Source organism: Pygocentrus nattereri, chromosome 8 (genome assembly GCF_015220715.1).
Source record: "Pygocentrus nattereri isolate fPygNat1 chromosome 8, fPygNat1.pri, whole genome shotgun sequence".
Taxonomy (NCBI): Eukaryota; Metazoa; Chordata; class Actinopteri; order Characiformes; family Serrasalmidae; genus Pygocentrus; species Pygocentrus nattereri.
The window spans coordinates 22207692-22224456 of NC_051218.1; the positions used below are offsets into that span (position 1 = coordinate 22207692).

Sequence of the window (16765 nt, forward strand, 5' to 3'; positions counted from 1 at the left end):
TTTTAAATTTAGAAAACTGTTGGGCATAATTGCTCTGATGAGTTATGTAAACAAGTGTGTCCTTTTTCTGATGAAATAGCACTGCTCTTCCCATTAAACCTAAAAGTATTTTTCCATTATCCAATCATTTATAATTATTTTACATCCTTAACAAAACTAACCATCCAGAAAGTCATGATTTCCCTGAAAAAATAGTGAAAAAGTCAGAGACCATCCATCTGTTATTTCATTTCCAGTCAAAATGGCTGTTAAGTATAATAAATTTTAATTTTCAAGTGCTATTTCTAAAGAGATTAGATAACAATCCAGTTGCATAAAGTAAGGAATGGTCATAAACTTAAAGAGGAGCGGGAGCCTAAGGGGCACATTGGAGGAGGTGGAGGGAGAGGAGAGGCCCACTCAGGAACCGTGGAGCCAGGGGAGTAATAAGAAAAGTGTATGTATTTTTTTAAAAATGTATCAAGTTTGTAATATATTTACACATATATATTTAACCTTTAATACACATTCTTTCATATATTGATATACATGTGCTTATATTTACACATATTTAGAGATCCAAAAATGGCATAGGTAAATACATTTTGCACGTTTAAAAAAATCACATATAATGTGTATATCTTTATCTTGTTGATGCAATTTTGTATTAAATATATGTTTTATGCATTTTTTCCCTGACACAAAGAAATTAATAACTTGATAATTAGATAAATGAAGGGTGGTCTCTGACTTTTTCTCAGTACAGTAGCTTGTATACTCAAATTTTATATATTCAGCACATCACATCACAGACTGGTACACATAAAAAAGACTTGTAAATAAGTTAGAAAAACAAAAAAGAGCAGGAATTAATGAAATTGCACACAGTGTAGTGTGCTGTATAAAAAAAGTAGGCAGCAACGTATAAATAATATTGTTGGATGCTTGCCAGAAATAGTGCAGTGTGTGTAGGGGCTTCTGGTGGCTGAGATAAGAGGAGCAAGTGGTTTCCTGATGCTAATTTGTGAGGCAGGTGCTGATGCTTGGTTGTTTAATTTTTTGTTGTGAGTCATAATATGACCTCATGTTTGTTTAAACAAACAGTTAATTGTTGGGATGCCTCCAAAGGTGGTGACAATAACTTTTTGTGGTTCTGATGTCAGAACTTTAGTCACTTATGCTCCCTTTATTTTCACCTTGGCCTATACTAGAAGAGGTGTTAAGCTCTTTTCCATGGTATGTACTTTTTCCTTCCACCTGATAGTATCAGCGTCTTCCAGGTGCCAAAAATAAGTGTGCCGGGTAGATCACAACAATTTCACTTGTTCTGTTGTTTTTACAACCTGCATTTTTCTCCATGCTGCCTTAGGATAGTATTTACCCCTAAACATAAGCAGCACTCTTGCATTTCCAACTGAAAGTTGGAATTCCCAGCTGCTGTCAGAAGAAAACCTTGCATCTCCAAAATGATAACTTTACAGGAAAAGGAATAAACGTATGTTACTTTTAATGTATGTCAAAGGAGTCATTCTGAGCTGTTTCTTTTGGTCTATTCATCATGAAATTTACACACAATGTAAAGAGCAACAGGCATTTTCAAGTTATGTCAAAGACTGAAAAATGATAAAATGGAGATACAAGGTTTTCTTACAATAGCAGGGATATGTTTTTAATTTGAGCAAATACATATTTTTCTTCCACATGGAAAACTAACCCTGCAGGTTTCTGAAACTGAAAGAATCCCCAAATCTATTAGAACACACAGCCACTAATTTTGAAGGGGTGTGTTTAAGATGTAAGCTATGGCCTACTGTAATAATGCAAATGTGCAACGGTTATTCAAGCTTCTTTGACATGTATATCTCCTTCTTCCTCTTTCATCTTTTTAATGTCTGTTCCAAAAGAAAACATGAGATGGTTCTCCCCTGAAATCTGGGAAAACCTCTTTTATTTAAATTTCTCCCTGTATACCTGAGTAAAAGTTATCATGTAATATAATCCGCTACTTCATGTTTATTTAATATCTTGCCAAATTCTGTAGCACATTGAGCTTTCAGAGCCTTTGCCAGTCACATGTCCAGTCACCGTGCCACCTATCAGTCATATTCATTCAGCACAGAGATTCTATTATATCTACTGATATGAAAAGAATAGATTCACAATGCAATTAGGACAGTAATTACAGGTGATATGCATAGAATTGCATTGTAATGTTTTGGATTGTAATGTAATGTACTTGTAGTAAATGAGATTCAGGGCCAACATTCATTCCTTGAGCCCAAGTTCATGCTTTCCAGTGTACGGGGTGGAGAATTATTGCTCAACATCATAATGAGATTCAATCTATAAATCTCCAGCCAGACCTGCTGCCTGTCGTGTGGCAGAAACACACACCCACATCTGGCAACTCTCTAAGCTATGTTAAAGCAATGTAATCACCCAAGTTACGTTTACTTTCTGAGAATTTGTGCAGTTCTTTCCAAGAAATGAGCTCTTTCTGAGTTCATATTTTACATGCACATTCATTAAGATTTTGAAGGACCTGTAATGTAGTTTACTTAAAACAAAGTCATTCAGTTCATGCATTTGATCATGTTTAATCACATTAATTATAATAAAAGTGGCCATTCCGCTAGCTACAGGACTGATAGAGGACACAGTACTGAACAGCAGTTTGTGTTCTTGGAAATGGTGGGTATATACAGTGCTGTGAAAAAGTGTTTGCCACCTTCCTGACGTCTTCTAGTTTTGCATATTTGTCACACTTGATCATCAAACTACTTTGAAGATTTGAAGATAATCCAAATAAACACAATGCCATTTTAAATGATAATTTCATTTATCGAAGGAAAATTGCTGTTCAGACCTACATGGCCCTATGTGAAAAATGATTTGTCCCCTTAGCGACAAAATCCAGATGAACTTTTCCAGGAGTGGCCAGCCTACCAAAATTTGACCAAGACTGCATCGTCGACACATCCAATATGTCACAAAAAAATGCAGAAGAAAATCTATAGAGCTGCAGGCCTCAGTTGCCTCTTTAAAGATCAATGTACAAGATTACACATTAAGGGAGATACTGGGCAAAAAAAGCATCCATGGAAGAGTTGCAAGGTCCACTGCTGACCAAAAACAACACAAAGGCTTGTCTCATATTTGCCAAAAAACATCTAGATGACCCACAAGACTTTTGGGATAATATACTATGAACTCATGAGTCAAAGGTGGAACTTTAGGAAGACATGGGTCCCTTTACATCTGGCATAAAGCGAACACCGCATTCCATCATAGCAACATCATAACAACAGTCAAGCATGGTTCTGGTAGTGTGGAGCTACTTTGCTTCTGCAGTAAATGGACAACTTGTCATAATTGATGGAACCATGAATTCTGCTCTCTATCAGAAAATCCTGAAGGAGAACGTCTGCCCATCAGTTCCTGACCTAAAGCTTAAGCACGGTTGGGTGATGCAGCAGGACTACAATGATCTGATTCCTATCATGAATATATGAATATTTTGCACATTGAATATTTCTGAGGGGTTAATATGTGTATATGTATATATAATGTATAAATATATAGGGACTGATCAGTACAAACACTCTAAAATAATTTGGAAGTAAATCCTACTACAATAAAAATTTTTCATTGTCCTGTAAACGAACTATTTTGGAGGTACTGTAAAGGACCGCAGTAAAAAAAAGTTCAGAGTTTTTTCATGTCTTATCTCTTTCATTGAAGCACATGTTCAGACAGTCAGGTGGATTTGATCTACACATCACTAGATTGTGTACTCTATGTGGAAATATAAGAGGAACATACGAAACACATGTAAACATTCCAAAGATACTACTTTTCATTCAGTTTTTTACACTAAGAATCTAAACTGTATTAAAAATCTTTGTTCTAAGAATGCAAAATAGAACCACTTTCACTAGTGGTCTCAGTGTTTTAGACCTCATTGTATGCACAGTATATGCAGACATTTAAGAGTAGCAATTTACACTTTTATGAATTTATGACATAATAGCACAGCCTATATTTCCATGCACAGGCATTTCTGAGTAAGTGAGTGTTATGTAAACATCTAAGTGCAGTCAGGGTGTTTCAAATAAGAAATCCACCCTCAACAGCTGAAATATTCCACTATTTCTTGAGTAATTATAAAAATTCCTATGCCATGTAAGCACAGTTAGGAAAACAAACTGTTCTCAGTGTTTTGTATCATTTGGCAGTACATCAAACTGTATACTATATGTTTTGTTTCACTTGGCAGTGCATCAAACATGAACGTGAAACCGGCTTTAGGCTCTTTGGGATCCTTTTCAACTCTTCAAACTTTCTGACTGTTGAGTTCCATTAAAGATGTTTAGTTGTACAAAGAGTCACCTACATTATGGCTTTTCTCTAGCGGGGTTGCTTAGATATAAGAAGTAAATGCCTGCAGGGGTAAACATTAGTGCAGCTTAGACTAAGTCGGGGTGTCACATAGGACATAGCCATGTTCTCTGTAATGTTGACACCACAAACTCTAAACAGGCAAAATCCATCACGGTGAAGAGGACAACTAAGGGTGGGGCCTGAAAAACGGTGATCAGACTCAATGGCTGCAAAGGACCTGATAAGGTTCATAGACTTTAATAATAATTCTAATAATTGTTTTTTCCAAAGAAAATGGCAATGTGTTTTCACAAATCTAAAGGCAGCAAACGTTTAAGCTGTAGATGGCATCATCATGACACAGGACAAATCACCCTGCTTCTAAAGGAACACCAAACAGTGACCACACGCTGCACTGTTATGACTAAAACAGAATTGCCTGTTAGCTATGTTTAGTAAACTCAGATTGAGAACACCAGGCAGAGATGATGGAAGAGGCAGGCCTTCCAGTTCCAGCTCTCTGTTGTCTGTAAATACTTGTGCACGCTCCAGACACATTATGTGAGGAAGCTGAAAGCATAGACCAGCTTTGAATTGCCATCTTTCACTCTCAGCATAGCCCGCCCCCCTTTCACTCACTCATGCACATACTCAGTCACTGATATCTCTAATGTGATTTCAGTATTGCTCTCAGATTCACCAAACGTCCAACTACAGTTTAAATATCCAGACATATTCCTGTTTATACTGCAAGAAAGTCCACTGTCTAAAGGTAGCATTCACTTATGGTAATGCATAAAAAACTGAGCATTCTAAAACATTCTAAGCATGTGGTAGCACATTATATAACTTAAATTATGGTCAATATGAAAACCAAATGCTTTGATAGTACAATCTATCACTCACAGAAACCTCAACTGCTTTTGTGTTCCAACTAACTGCCCATCTTTCAGAACATTCAGAAATAAATGGGATAAGGCCTGAAGAGAGTTTCTGCCAAACTTCTGAAATCACACCTATTACTTCCTTTTGGTCTTCAAATGTGTAGAACATAGATGAAGGCAACAGGGAACGAAACAGTTCCTTGGCCCGAATCCCGTAAAATCACAAAAAAATCTGAATCTCCCCTTCTCCAGTAATCCAGATTTGTGTTCAAATGAAAAAAAAAAACTGAGAAATTATTTTCTTTGTGATTAAAGCAGGCTGTCTCATCTGATGAAGAATGAGTCTTTATGTCCGAACAGAACCACAGAGGTCTGACCAAACTGCCATCTCCCAGGGCTTTTATAGAATATTTAGGGAAAATAGTGTTGGGAGACAACAAACAGGCATTACTGTATTGGATTGTACTGTTATTTCATCCTAAAATATTTGACATGTCAACATGACGTAAACAAGAAGGTACGATTGTTAAGCAGTGATTAGTGAGTCTGCAGGCTGCTGGTTGGAACTGTTTTCTAACCAAATACAGCACTATGTACACATTTCAGTTCATCGAGAGGTTGCAGAAGATTTGTGCTCAGAGTTAGGCTGAAGTAAATAAGATGATGTCCTAGCCTGGAATAGCCTGGAATATGTGATCGGAGGAGAGAAAAAAAATTCTCCCTCGGATAACAGCAACCAAAGGATGTTTAGGTAGAAAGTGAGCTTCCTTGGCACCACAGCACATAGGCCAGTCTGTAAGATAGTCGAGTAAATTACAAGCTGAGGTAATGACAACAATTTGGGAACATTGGACTGAGAGCCATGCGTTCACATAAATGGACAGAAGGCTTTAATGTGAATTTACCTGTTGTGCCTCCCTGTGGTGGAAACTGTGAAGTGCCAGTGTCTTTTTTTTTATAAAGAAATATGCAACATTGGCAGAGAGCAGAGGTTTGCAAAGCAGCCTAAAGCCATCCTCAAGTGAAAGTATGCTTAAATGAAATAGACTCAAGGAGAAGGTATAGTGTAATAGGTAAGGTGAAATAGGTAAAAAAACACTAAGTAACTTATAGAACGTATTAGTATATTCAGCACTTCACAGGAACTCAAGTTTCTTCTTCATTTTTTGAAGCAGATTTGGTCTGAAAAAAAATTAACTTAAAAAGTTAGAAGGGTGTTCAATTGCAAAGCAATGCTGTCAGCAACGTAATGTAATGAAATTAAACCCAATAAGGAATTAATAACTGAATGATAATGGCTTAATGTACTTCAGAAAGAGTAAAGGTTTTAAAGAGAAAAAACTAATCACTGTTGCTTAAGGCTGCCATCAAAAATGATTTATCTTGGCAGTAAGTGTGTTTTTAAACTTATGAATATCTTGGTTAGAAGAATACAGTTAGAAAACACTGTTTGATTCCAAATTCTTGGTGCACTTCAGCCATTGCATGGATTTATTAGTTCACTAGCAGCACACATGATTTTGTTTAATTTGATGAAAGATTAGTTGAACCAGGTATTGGATAGTAACTGCCATGGGGAATGCATGGGAATGCCACCGCAATCTCACAAACAAGTAATTCTGTCCCCCTATGCTTTTTTTACACATAGCACATGCTCTGAATTGATTGCTGTGTATAATTTGCACACCCTTGTGCTACCTGCACTAATGAATAAAGATCTTCATGTAAGAGACTCCCAACCTCTCTTACACAGGCCGAACTCATTTTTTATTCGCAAACAGCTCTGCAAGCTTTCCATTTTATTATTAAAGCAGTTGTTTTAATGTCCTTCTTCATCATTTTTATACAGTGGAACCATCTTTTTATTCAGAGCAAAGGCAGGCATAGTGACAGACCTTTAAAAGATAATTGTTTATTTCTTTTTTTAATAAAGTACTGAAAGGAATACTGGATTTTCACATTGTTTACTTATTTATTTGTGTTTATTCTAATATTTGTTAAGCCAGATAAATGGCTTTACATGTAATTTACTTTTCTGCAGTGCTGTATGAGAGAAAGCGTGTCCCAAAAATCATTTATCAGATTACCAATGACATATTACTACATAAACAAGCAGTAATTTCCATAGTCATGGCTTGATGACACAAAGGTCCTGACCTCAAGATTCAGGGTGGAAACAATTGCTCGACAACCTAGACAGACAGCTGAAATCAGAACTGCTGTAGTTTGGCCACAGACTACTTGTGTAATTCCACAAATTTTTGAAGTGTATCCTCATAATTCAATCATTGAGCCATTCAGAGTGGTTTTATGTGAAATTGTTCATTGTGGAAAAGCCGCAATTTCTTTATAGTGGGGGTGATAGGAATCAGTGGTTGTGATGTCTACAACACAAATATAACTATTTTCTTTACTACCCCAAACCACCTGTAAACCTGCATGTGTCTTCTAAATATGTGTATGTTGATACCAATGGTAAATCTGTAAAAAGAACTGACAAAAGAGAGATTTTTTGACTTACAATGCATGTATTGTGTTACCTACTCATAATTTATGACAATGAGCATAAGGAATTTTACTGCTAAATAACATATTGCTGGCAAAGAAAGTAACATAATTAAATATGTTCAATAATGAAATAATCAGTAGGTAGATGATGCTGCATTGTACCTGGTTAACTGTATGAGTAGCCTCTATTCCCTCCCTTGATTTTTCTATAATTAGTCAAGAGAGATAGGTAAATGAAATGAAATCAATGTAAAACAATCAACTGATTAGGTTTCAACATGTAGTAACTACTTAAATGAAATTAATCAGGGTTGAAATCAACATTAGCAGTTTATGGGCAAAAAACAAAAATGAATGAAGGATGGATAATGAACAAATTAAACCAGATATTAATTACAGATGAGTAAAAATAAAATTGAATTAAATTGTTTTAAAAAAGGAGAACTTGACAGTTGAAATGCACATATTGGGCAGTTAGTTTGTTCGCTATGTGATGCAGGTGACTTTTATGCAAAGTGGACCTCACTTAAATTTACATCCTAGCTATAGCCCTGGAGACGTCCTTAAAATTTTAGGAGAAAATCCATGAAAGAGTTGGACAAAACCCAATGAAGCAGAGTTTCATTGCTTGTACATTTGATGTGGTCCAAGAGTGTTTACAACCGTATTTCCAGCAGGATCAAAAGCCACCGTTGCTATTTGATCCTGTGCAGAAGTTAGAGTGTAAAAGGGCCCAAAGTAAACACTATGAGGAGATGGCAGGGGGATTAGGATTGCTGGGAATCACTGGACTGTGACCTGGACATGTATCGCCTGGGATTTCCATAGCAACAAGGAGCATACTATGCATAAATTCAATCAAATAAACCTATTAAGTCATCAAGTTAGAGCCAGGAACAATGTCTCGGGGGAATTGACTAACTCAGGCGAGCAGACGTTTGAATAACAAAGTCGTTTTCTTGATCCATGCAAATTGACCACCTTCCTAGTACTACAAGGTGGAATACGTATCAGTATGTGTTGCCTTACGCCAGTATGTGTGTGTGGGTGTTTGCAGCAAACGAACTGTAAGAAATCCCCTGTAATTTCCTTTAAAAAACTCAACAACAAGACTGAGGAAAAAAGTACATGCATCTCTGTAGGCGCATTTCGTCATAACACCCACTAATGAATTCTTGCACCTTCTCATGTGAGATGGGACTGAGCCCCATGGCTGTTGACCTTTTAAATTGTCTCATTGCTCCTCTTGCCCAGCCTAGGAGCCGGTGCGCAGTGATGCATGCAGATTAGACCTGTTCTCTAGGCTCCAGTCAGCCATGCTGCTCATTTAGGCCCTGAGGGGGAGACGTGGCCCTCCCTGCACAGCACTGCGCCCTGCTTCAGCAGCATACTGTACGTCAGCATGCCCCACGCACACGAGGAACTGAGCAAAGACCGCAGCTTCAAATGGAAAAAAAATGGGGAGCTGGAATATACGCTGGAGACCTTCAAATGGATTCATGCTGTTGGGCCTTTCTTGGCTCTCATACTTCATCAGGTCTCTGCAGAGTAAACTTGTGTCAGGCAGTGCACAAGCTCAGTCCATTATCTGCTTTGTTCACCTTTGTGCCTGGGTATCCTAGAAAGATAAAGTTTGACATACCTCACAACAGTATGCAGAGGAATTAAAAATAAATCACATGTGGTAAGTAGAGGCTGATGTGTCGTGTTTGGATGACCAGCTTTATGGCAACACTGTGTGACACACAGATAATCTCAAGAAATTTTAGAAAAATGGAGAAAAACTGAGAAAAAAATAAGCCAAGTAATTAGAGAGCAGTGAAGCTAAGACCTAATAGCTAATTTACACAAGCCAGAAATCGAGTTTAGAGTCTAACTAAAGTCAAATGGGAGTCATTTAAAGTACCTCAAAGTATCACTTTCACTGATAATGTCACTGGTATGGAAGCTTAAAGAGTCTTTGAAACAGATTGAAAGCAGAGATACAACATAGAGATTCAAACCTTGCAGAGGAGGAAACAGATTCAAGTTTCAAGTATCAGAAAGATTTTTATTCTTTTGACCTTGACCTCTTGGCTGCAGTCCATTAATACAGTGACCTGATCTGAACACTCAAACCCATGAGATCAGAAATGGTAGTAGGTGGAGAATACTAATGCACTTATAAGATGCAAGAAAAAGTGATAATGTGTCTGTACTTTGAATCTGGAGAGAAGGAAAATGTGTGCGTGTTTGCATGTGTCTCTGTGTGTGTCACAGACAGAGAGCCAGAGAGAGTAAGAGAGTGTTAGAGAGGAAAACCCAGAAACAATTTTGAAAAAAAAACAAACAAACAAACAAACAGTGTTGCTGGTAGATAAACAATCATTCATTGTATTATGTGCGCGGTGGTCTGCGTGCCCACAGTGTTGCATGGATTCCCAACTTTTACCTGCTATTACACTTCAACCAGAAACTTTTTGTCAACAGATGCAAAAATTTTCTATTATAATACTACTACTTAACCCCTTAACAGGCCATGGGCATGCCAGCAAGCCCAAAGTTGTATTAGTCCCTGTGGTTACTGAATAACAAGCCTTGGTATGTAATAAGCCTGGTATTATAAGGGATTAAAGTACAACTGCTACATCTACGACTCCTCCTAATAATAATAATAATAACGACAACAATTATTGAATGAAAGAGTTTGAAAGAGGAGTTATTCACTATGCTTTCTGCATCCTGTGTTATCATAAGAGACCAATTTATTTGATTATGTGAATCGTTTCTCTAGTTACATGCTGTATTTATTCCTATTTCATAAATTACATAAACGTAATTTCATTAATAATTTTTAAAAAATATTGTCTTCTCTAGCTGCTACCATACATGCTAATAGTTAATAATGTTAATAATGTTAGCAAGCTAATAAGGCTAGCATTATAGCAACATTGATACATTACCAAACTCATTACCAACAAAGTGATCAATCTAAAAGAGATCTACACATGAAAATACTATTCCACTTTACATTCTGGTGCATTTTCGGTAATGTAGTAGCACTTGATGACTTGTCCTCACCAGAAAGAGTGAAAATGTGCTAAATAACACCACTATTGCAAGGTGAAACTTTCTAACTGACGTAGCCCAAACTCAAACAAACATACAGAACTTACTGATTTCTTACTGCAGCCATTATAGGAGAAGCCTTTGTTTTGTGACATGTTCGATGAATCTGTTTTCTCTTTTCTTTCATTGTCTATATGTTAGCCTTACAGTGGATGACTTGACCTCAGTTAGTTATATTGTGGTACCTACTTTTTGCTTGTGCATGTGTATTTCAACAATGGACAGTAATGCATTTTTTGCCTCAATGTCACACAGGTATGTTTTTTTCAGACTTGTGTGGACCAATCTGATCATTTCAGACCTAAGCCACTTTCATATGGTCCTAGTTTGGATACATATCTGATTCATGGCCAGGCAGCCACAATGAGAACAGTCAGCTTGGCACTCCACAGGTGCCATCATTCAGCATTAATGCGCCTAACTTGAATTTAGTGAAAGTAAATGATGCAAAATCTTTGCATCTGGTACTTTCTCTTCTTCATCTTGCTCTAAAAATGAACAGCTGGGAGCAGTTTAGAGCAAATTATGTTTGTGACGAAAATTGTTCTGCTGGCTACCCAGATAGCAGGCATTTTTGGGCTGACTGTAGCTTTCCTACATGAGTGTTGTCTGACTACTGGGAAGGTATTAGGCATGCGGGCCAGAATAGGGCTAAATACCAGACAGCTTACAGTTTTGCCTCTTGTCTATATTTTGTTGGCCAATTCGGCATGAATGTTGTGGACAATGTAGTTGGGCCAGATTTGGAAAGTGGAGCTGAGAAAATGCAAAAGTGTAGATACTTGTAGGTGTACACAATGAAGCTGCCGAATGGCGCATATCACAATTAGCAGTATTGCTATTAAAACAAAAAGCATGCTAGTGGCTCTACCTAAGGGGCTGTGGTTTTATATTTGCAGTAAGGTCCATTTCCCTTCTGCAAGAATGAAAGTTAAGGATGCGAACAATACCAATATGTCTTCACAAAATGTGCAGTTTAGCTTGAGGGATCTTTATACGTTTCTTCATGCAAAGAGAGCAGAAAATTTACACAGCAACTCCAGAAATATTAGACATTAATCCAAACATTTCTCCTTGTACATCATTTTAAAATCTAAATTACTTTATTTCAGGCACCTCATTCATTTTTATTGTTTGGTTTGGTACTCAGGATTTTTACCTTCATGCCTACAACATACATGTGAAAGACAGCATGACTAAAACAAACTGGGCCCAGTTTTGCAAATCATTTGATTCTTATGATTCTTACATGGTAGTGCAAGCATCACATTGAACATGCTCTCTACCATTTTATATATAAAGATGTATTTGGGAAACAGGGCCCATTTGACTGCTCATCTCTTAACTTTACATCTACAAGGTGCACCAAAAAGGTAGGTGTCTAAAATAGCAGACACTAAGTGTACAAAAAAAACTCCAGCAGCACTGCTGTGTCAAATCCACTGATACCAACACAACACCCACTCACATGTCAATGTTGCTGCAGTGCTGAGAATGATCCACCCACATAATACCCTCTCGGTGGTGGTCCTGTGTGGGTCCTGACCGTAGACGAATGGGGTAAAGGGGTGAACAAATTATGCAGTGCAACAGATGGACTACAATCTGTAATAACAGAACTGTAAAGTGCACCTATGTGATAGTTCAACTTGATAAAATGGATAATAAGTGTAGATACAGGATGGGTAGTTATTAGGTGTTATACACACAGGATGTGGTTTTAAGCAGTGGTGAATTGTGGCTGCTAGTGGTAGAATTTCAGGTTAGGCCAAAGTGAGGGAAAAAAACACATTACAATAATGTTAATATCTGCTAGCGTCCATCTGGGAGTCGGGTAGTGTGTTAGCTGTGAGCTAACAGTGATGAACATGTTTTGGCTGTTCTACATTTAACACAGACACTTGAAGCTTCGTGTTCTATTTTAAGTTTGTAACAGACACTAACATTTAGATACTAGGACATACATGCAGTATTGAGGTAGCAATGAGGAAGCAATTCCTGATATGCGCGCTACTAAATGAAGCATGCATGTGCACCAGTAGATGGAACTTAACATGTCAGCAGTGTGGGTTGACATCTGTAACGCTAGTATTTTTTGGAAAGGCAGCAGCAGTGGGTGAGCGCTGGAATTCTGGTGTTTGTTTCACAAATACAACACAACATACAAACAGTGTAAAAGATGTTAACAGGAGCCCCTTGCCTGAATGGTTGAGTCATTACTGGCTCTTGCTGTAGCGGTCTGAGTTAATGTTAGTCGAGGTTGTTATTGAAGGAGAGAATGTTAGAGTGACATATGGAAGGAACCGTTGGTCTCTTGGGTTGAGTATAGGCTTTGCCTTGGTTTAACCCATGTGGCTTGCAGTGCACCTCTGTTGGTCAGCTGCATCACACAGCAGTGTGGTCTTGTGGTTTTTGCTTCAACCAAGCTGAACCGATGCTGTTAACAGCATGAAATTTCTGATGTGAAGCAACACTCAATTCCTTTTTGCCAAGCCAGAGAGGCTGCTGCATGTGTGTGAGGACACACCATAGGTTTTCCTGTGTATTGTTCAATACTCTTTTGAACTAGTTTTGCTCAATATAAATAATTTGCTATTTATTTGTTAAATATGGTTTGCATTACTAATTATATAAGTAAATACTAATTGTATGTAGTAACAGAAAATAGGTTAGTCTTAAGCTAAAGCTGTTTGTATATATTTTTTAATCATTCAAGCATGGTATGTTTTATTTGTGAAACTGGACATGCATTTTACCAAAATAAAACATTTCATAAGTGGAATTGTATGAATATTAGGACTTAATATTATTAATATTAATAAGCTAACTAGGTTAGATAGAGTTATTATTGGTATTGGTACTCATATTGGCTTAAAACTTAAGGAACAAGTAATGTAAAAATATGTAAATATCAGAAAGTAAAAAGTGGTATCAGTGAATCCCTGTATTTTTTCTTATTTGTAGTTTACTCTTTCTGTAAAGAGTCCTGGCAAGGAAATGCCACTGTTTTCCATTTTTGAGGTCTGACTAAAACATACAGGTCAGAATACCACTCAAGTCAGTGACATATCTAGGATCAGCAGAAGGCTTTAAGTGATGTTTTTATCACAAGCCTATATTTCCTGTGGAGTGTTTTAAGTTCTTAATCTCTCCATTTCCAACCAAAAACTAACCATGAAATAAGAATATTACTACAATACTAACAGTTTAAATACAAGAAACATGATTACTCCTTTAATTAAAATGAACTAAATTACAGACCTGTTTCATTTTTATTTCACTTCTCTGAAGCTCTAGAAGGACCTGATGGTTCAATCCTGGTTATTAGTTACATTATTGATGTGCTAAAGTAAAAAAGGGGGCACTTAGGATGCACTTCTTCTAAAGAAGTAATGAATGTGTCAGCCCTGTGCATAAGGCCCTGCACTACACCACTAGCCGGTGACCAACACTCCACCTCTGTTCCCGCACCTGCCAACACAGCTGAGCTCCCAAGCCTCCCTCCATGTCTCCTTCTGTTTCTTGTTCTTATTCTCTAATGTTTTATTCATCCCTTTCTCTACCTCCCTGAATGCAGCCCCTCAGGTATTGGCTTCAGCTGTTCTTAGAAACACTGGAAATACATATCAACACAATGACTTCCTTTGACGCTTAAAGTTATAATCAGTTTTATCTGTCTGTCTGTCTGTTGAATTTCTCAATATTGTAGGGGTTGAAATCTTTTGGACTAAATTGTCATGTTGGATTATAGCTATAAGTCTATGACATAAGACCAGAGTCAGAACAAATCTCGTCAGAATAAAAAACAGGACAAGGATGGAGGAGGTATGTGACTGAATTGGAAGGAATGATGTAATAGAGCCATATCGTAGCCACTTGCAAAGGAAAAGGTTTTGGGGTTTGAGGATGGATATGAATTCAAGACAACAACTTTTTCAATGGTGTGAAACCCCAGCAGCCCTTCAGTAGTGAACTCTCTAGGGGGCGTAATCTCTTGCCTCCTCCTTTGAGGAAACCTGATTAGCTACCTCAACTCAACTCTGCATCTGTAGCTGAAGGACTCAGGAGGGCTATGGAAAATCACAAAAAAACATGACTGTTCACTGAAGCCTCAAAAGGAGTTCCAGTTCCCATACAAACTCATTTAGTACTGCAAAACCCACAGTATAACAATAATTTCAAAAACATAAAAAACTATATTGACTGATAAATGTATCCATTAAAGTATACTTACATGTCAAAATGAAAAACATAAATAAATTGTACACATTACCGGTGAAAACTGCATTCTCGTACAAATTGCAAACAGAAAAAGCTACAGTCAGAGCAAAGACCCTAAATATCAGTGTCAGTAAAAATTGTTTGATAATATCCGATTGAAAAGTTTATGAAACCTTTAATAATGATGGTAGTAGTTCAGATTGTCATGTTTGGAGAAAATAGCGTTGCATGTATGGTCCCACAAACACCAACAAAGGGGAGATGATGTGCATTTCATCAAGGCAACAACCCCAAACATACAGCCAAAATAACTGAAGACTGGTTTTTAAACATTAGATTGAAAGTCTGTCAGGGGGACCCTCATAACTTTGGGGAATTGAACACAGCTTGCAAAGAGGAATGGGCCAAAGTTAAAGGACAGTATCCCAAAAAATGTATTATTTCTTACTGTAGACATCTCAAAGCTATAAAACACAACAAATTTGCAATAAAGACTAAGGTTATTAATTTGTGGTGTCTGATTTTTTTTGTTCACATTTGTGTGTGCAAAGTCAAAAGACATTGTCATCATGTGTATACATGTTAAATGGACACTGTGTTGTTTGAACATAACAAAACAACAAATCTCAAGTGCTGCAGTGATAAGAACCCAGCTGTGCTTGCAAGTATTTGGTTCTATATGTGACAAAAAAAGTAACTACTACTATAAACATGTAAACATACTGTTCATGTTGTGATTTCAAGCCGTGAAGGACTGCAATCACTAATCCCTCCTTTAATACAACTGTCACTGAACTGGCACTTAACCAGTTGGAGCTGAATTTTGGCTTTGAAATATTATCCAAACAGGGCAATTTCTGGGTCAGGTGTCCTTCTGAGATTTTGTGCATATGATTAGTATCTAAATGTTTAGCACCAGAAATTTCAGTCCAAAAGAAAAGAGCCAAAAATTCTTCTGCACCTTTAAACTCTCACACAATGGTGAGATGGAGATGATATTGAAACTTTAATGTGTCAAATCAAGAGGCTTTTATTGTCATTCCATCTATGTACAAGTACACGTTCCTCCAGGAACAACACAGTGCAAGAAGGAACAAAAAGTACAAAGTGCGAATGTGCAGACATAGTGTGCAAACAAAAAATGAAACTAGAAACAATATAATAAATACAATAAATTAAAACAGACATTAGACACAGTAAACAGACAGGACAGTGCAGCACAGACACAGCACTCGTTTCTGGACATGAGGTAGTGAGAATAAAGCGCAAAGATATTAAACATGCTGTGATCTGTGAGTCACGCAGTCAGATAACATACATAAACACAGCAGTTACTGAGGCAGTAAAACTTGAGTAAACAGTGTAAACACAGGGTTAGCAGCAATGTTCCAGATAGTGCAAGTAGAGCATCAAAAGAAGAGTGTGTGCGTGTGTGTGTGTGTGTGAGTGTAGACTATGTGTGTGAGGGGGGCTTTCAGATCAGACCTTGTGAGTTTAAAAACCTGATCGCTTGCGGAACAAAGTTGTTGTAGAGCCCGGCAGTGATGGCATGGATGCTCCAGTACCTTCTGCCAGACAGCAGCAGTGAAAAAGGTCAGTGTGAGGCATGGATGGGGTCATCCACAATACTGGTGGCTTTCCAGATATAATGTGTGGTGTAGATGTGGTGTGTGTAAATATATCAA

The 16765-nt window shown here is 37.4% G+C and overlaps 1 long non-coding RNA gene across 1 annotated transcript in view; it reads right to left on the reverse strand.

The window, feature by feature from the left end:
• The window catches only part of LOC108427855, a 46807-nt gene that overhangs the window by 7770 nt on the left and 22272 nt on the right, over window positions 1–16765 (reverse strand). The window lies entirely within an intron of this gene.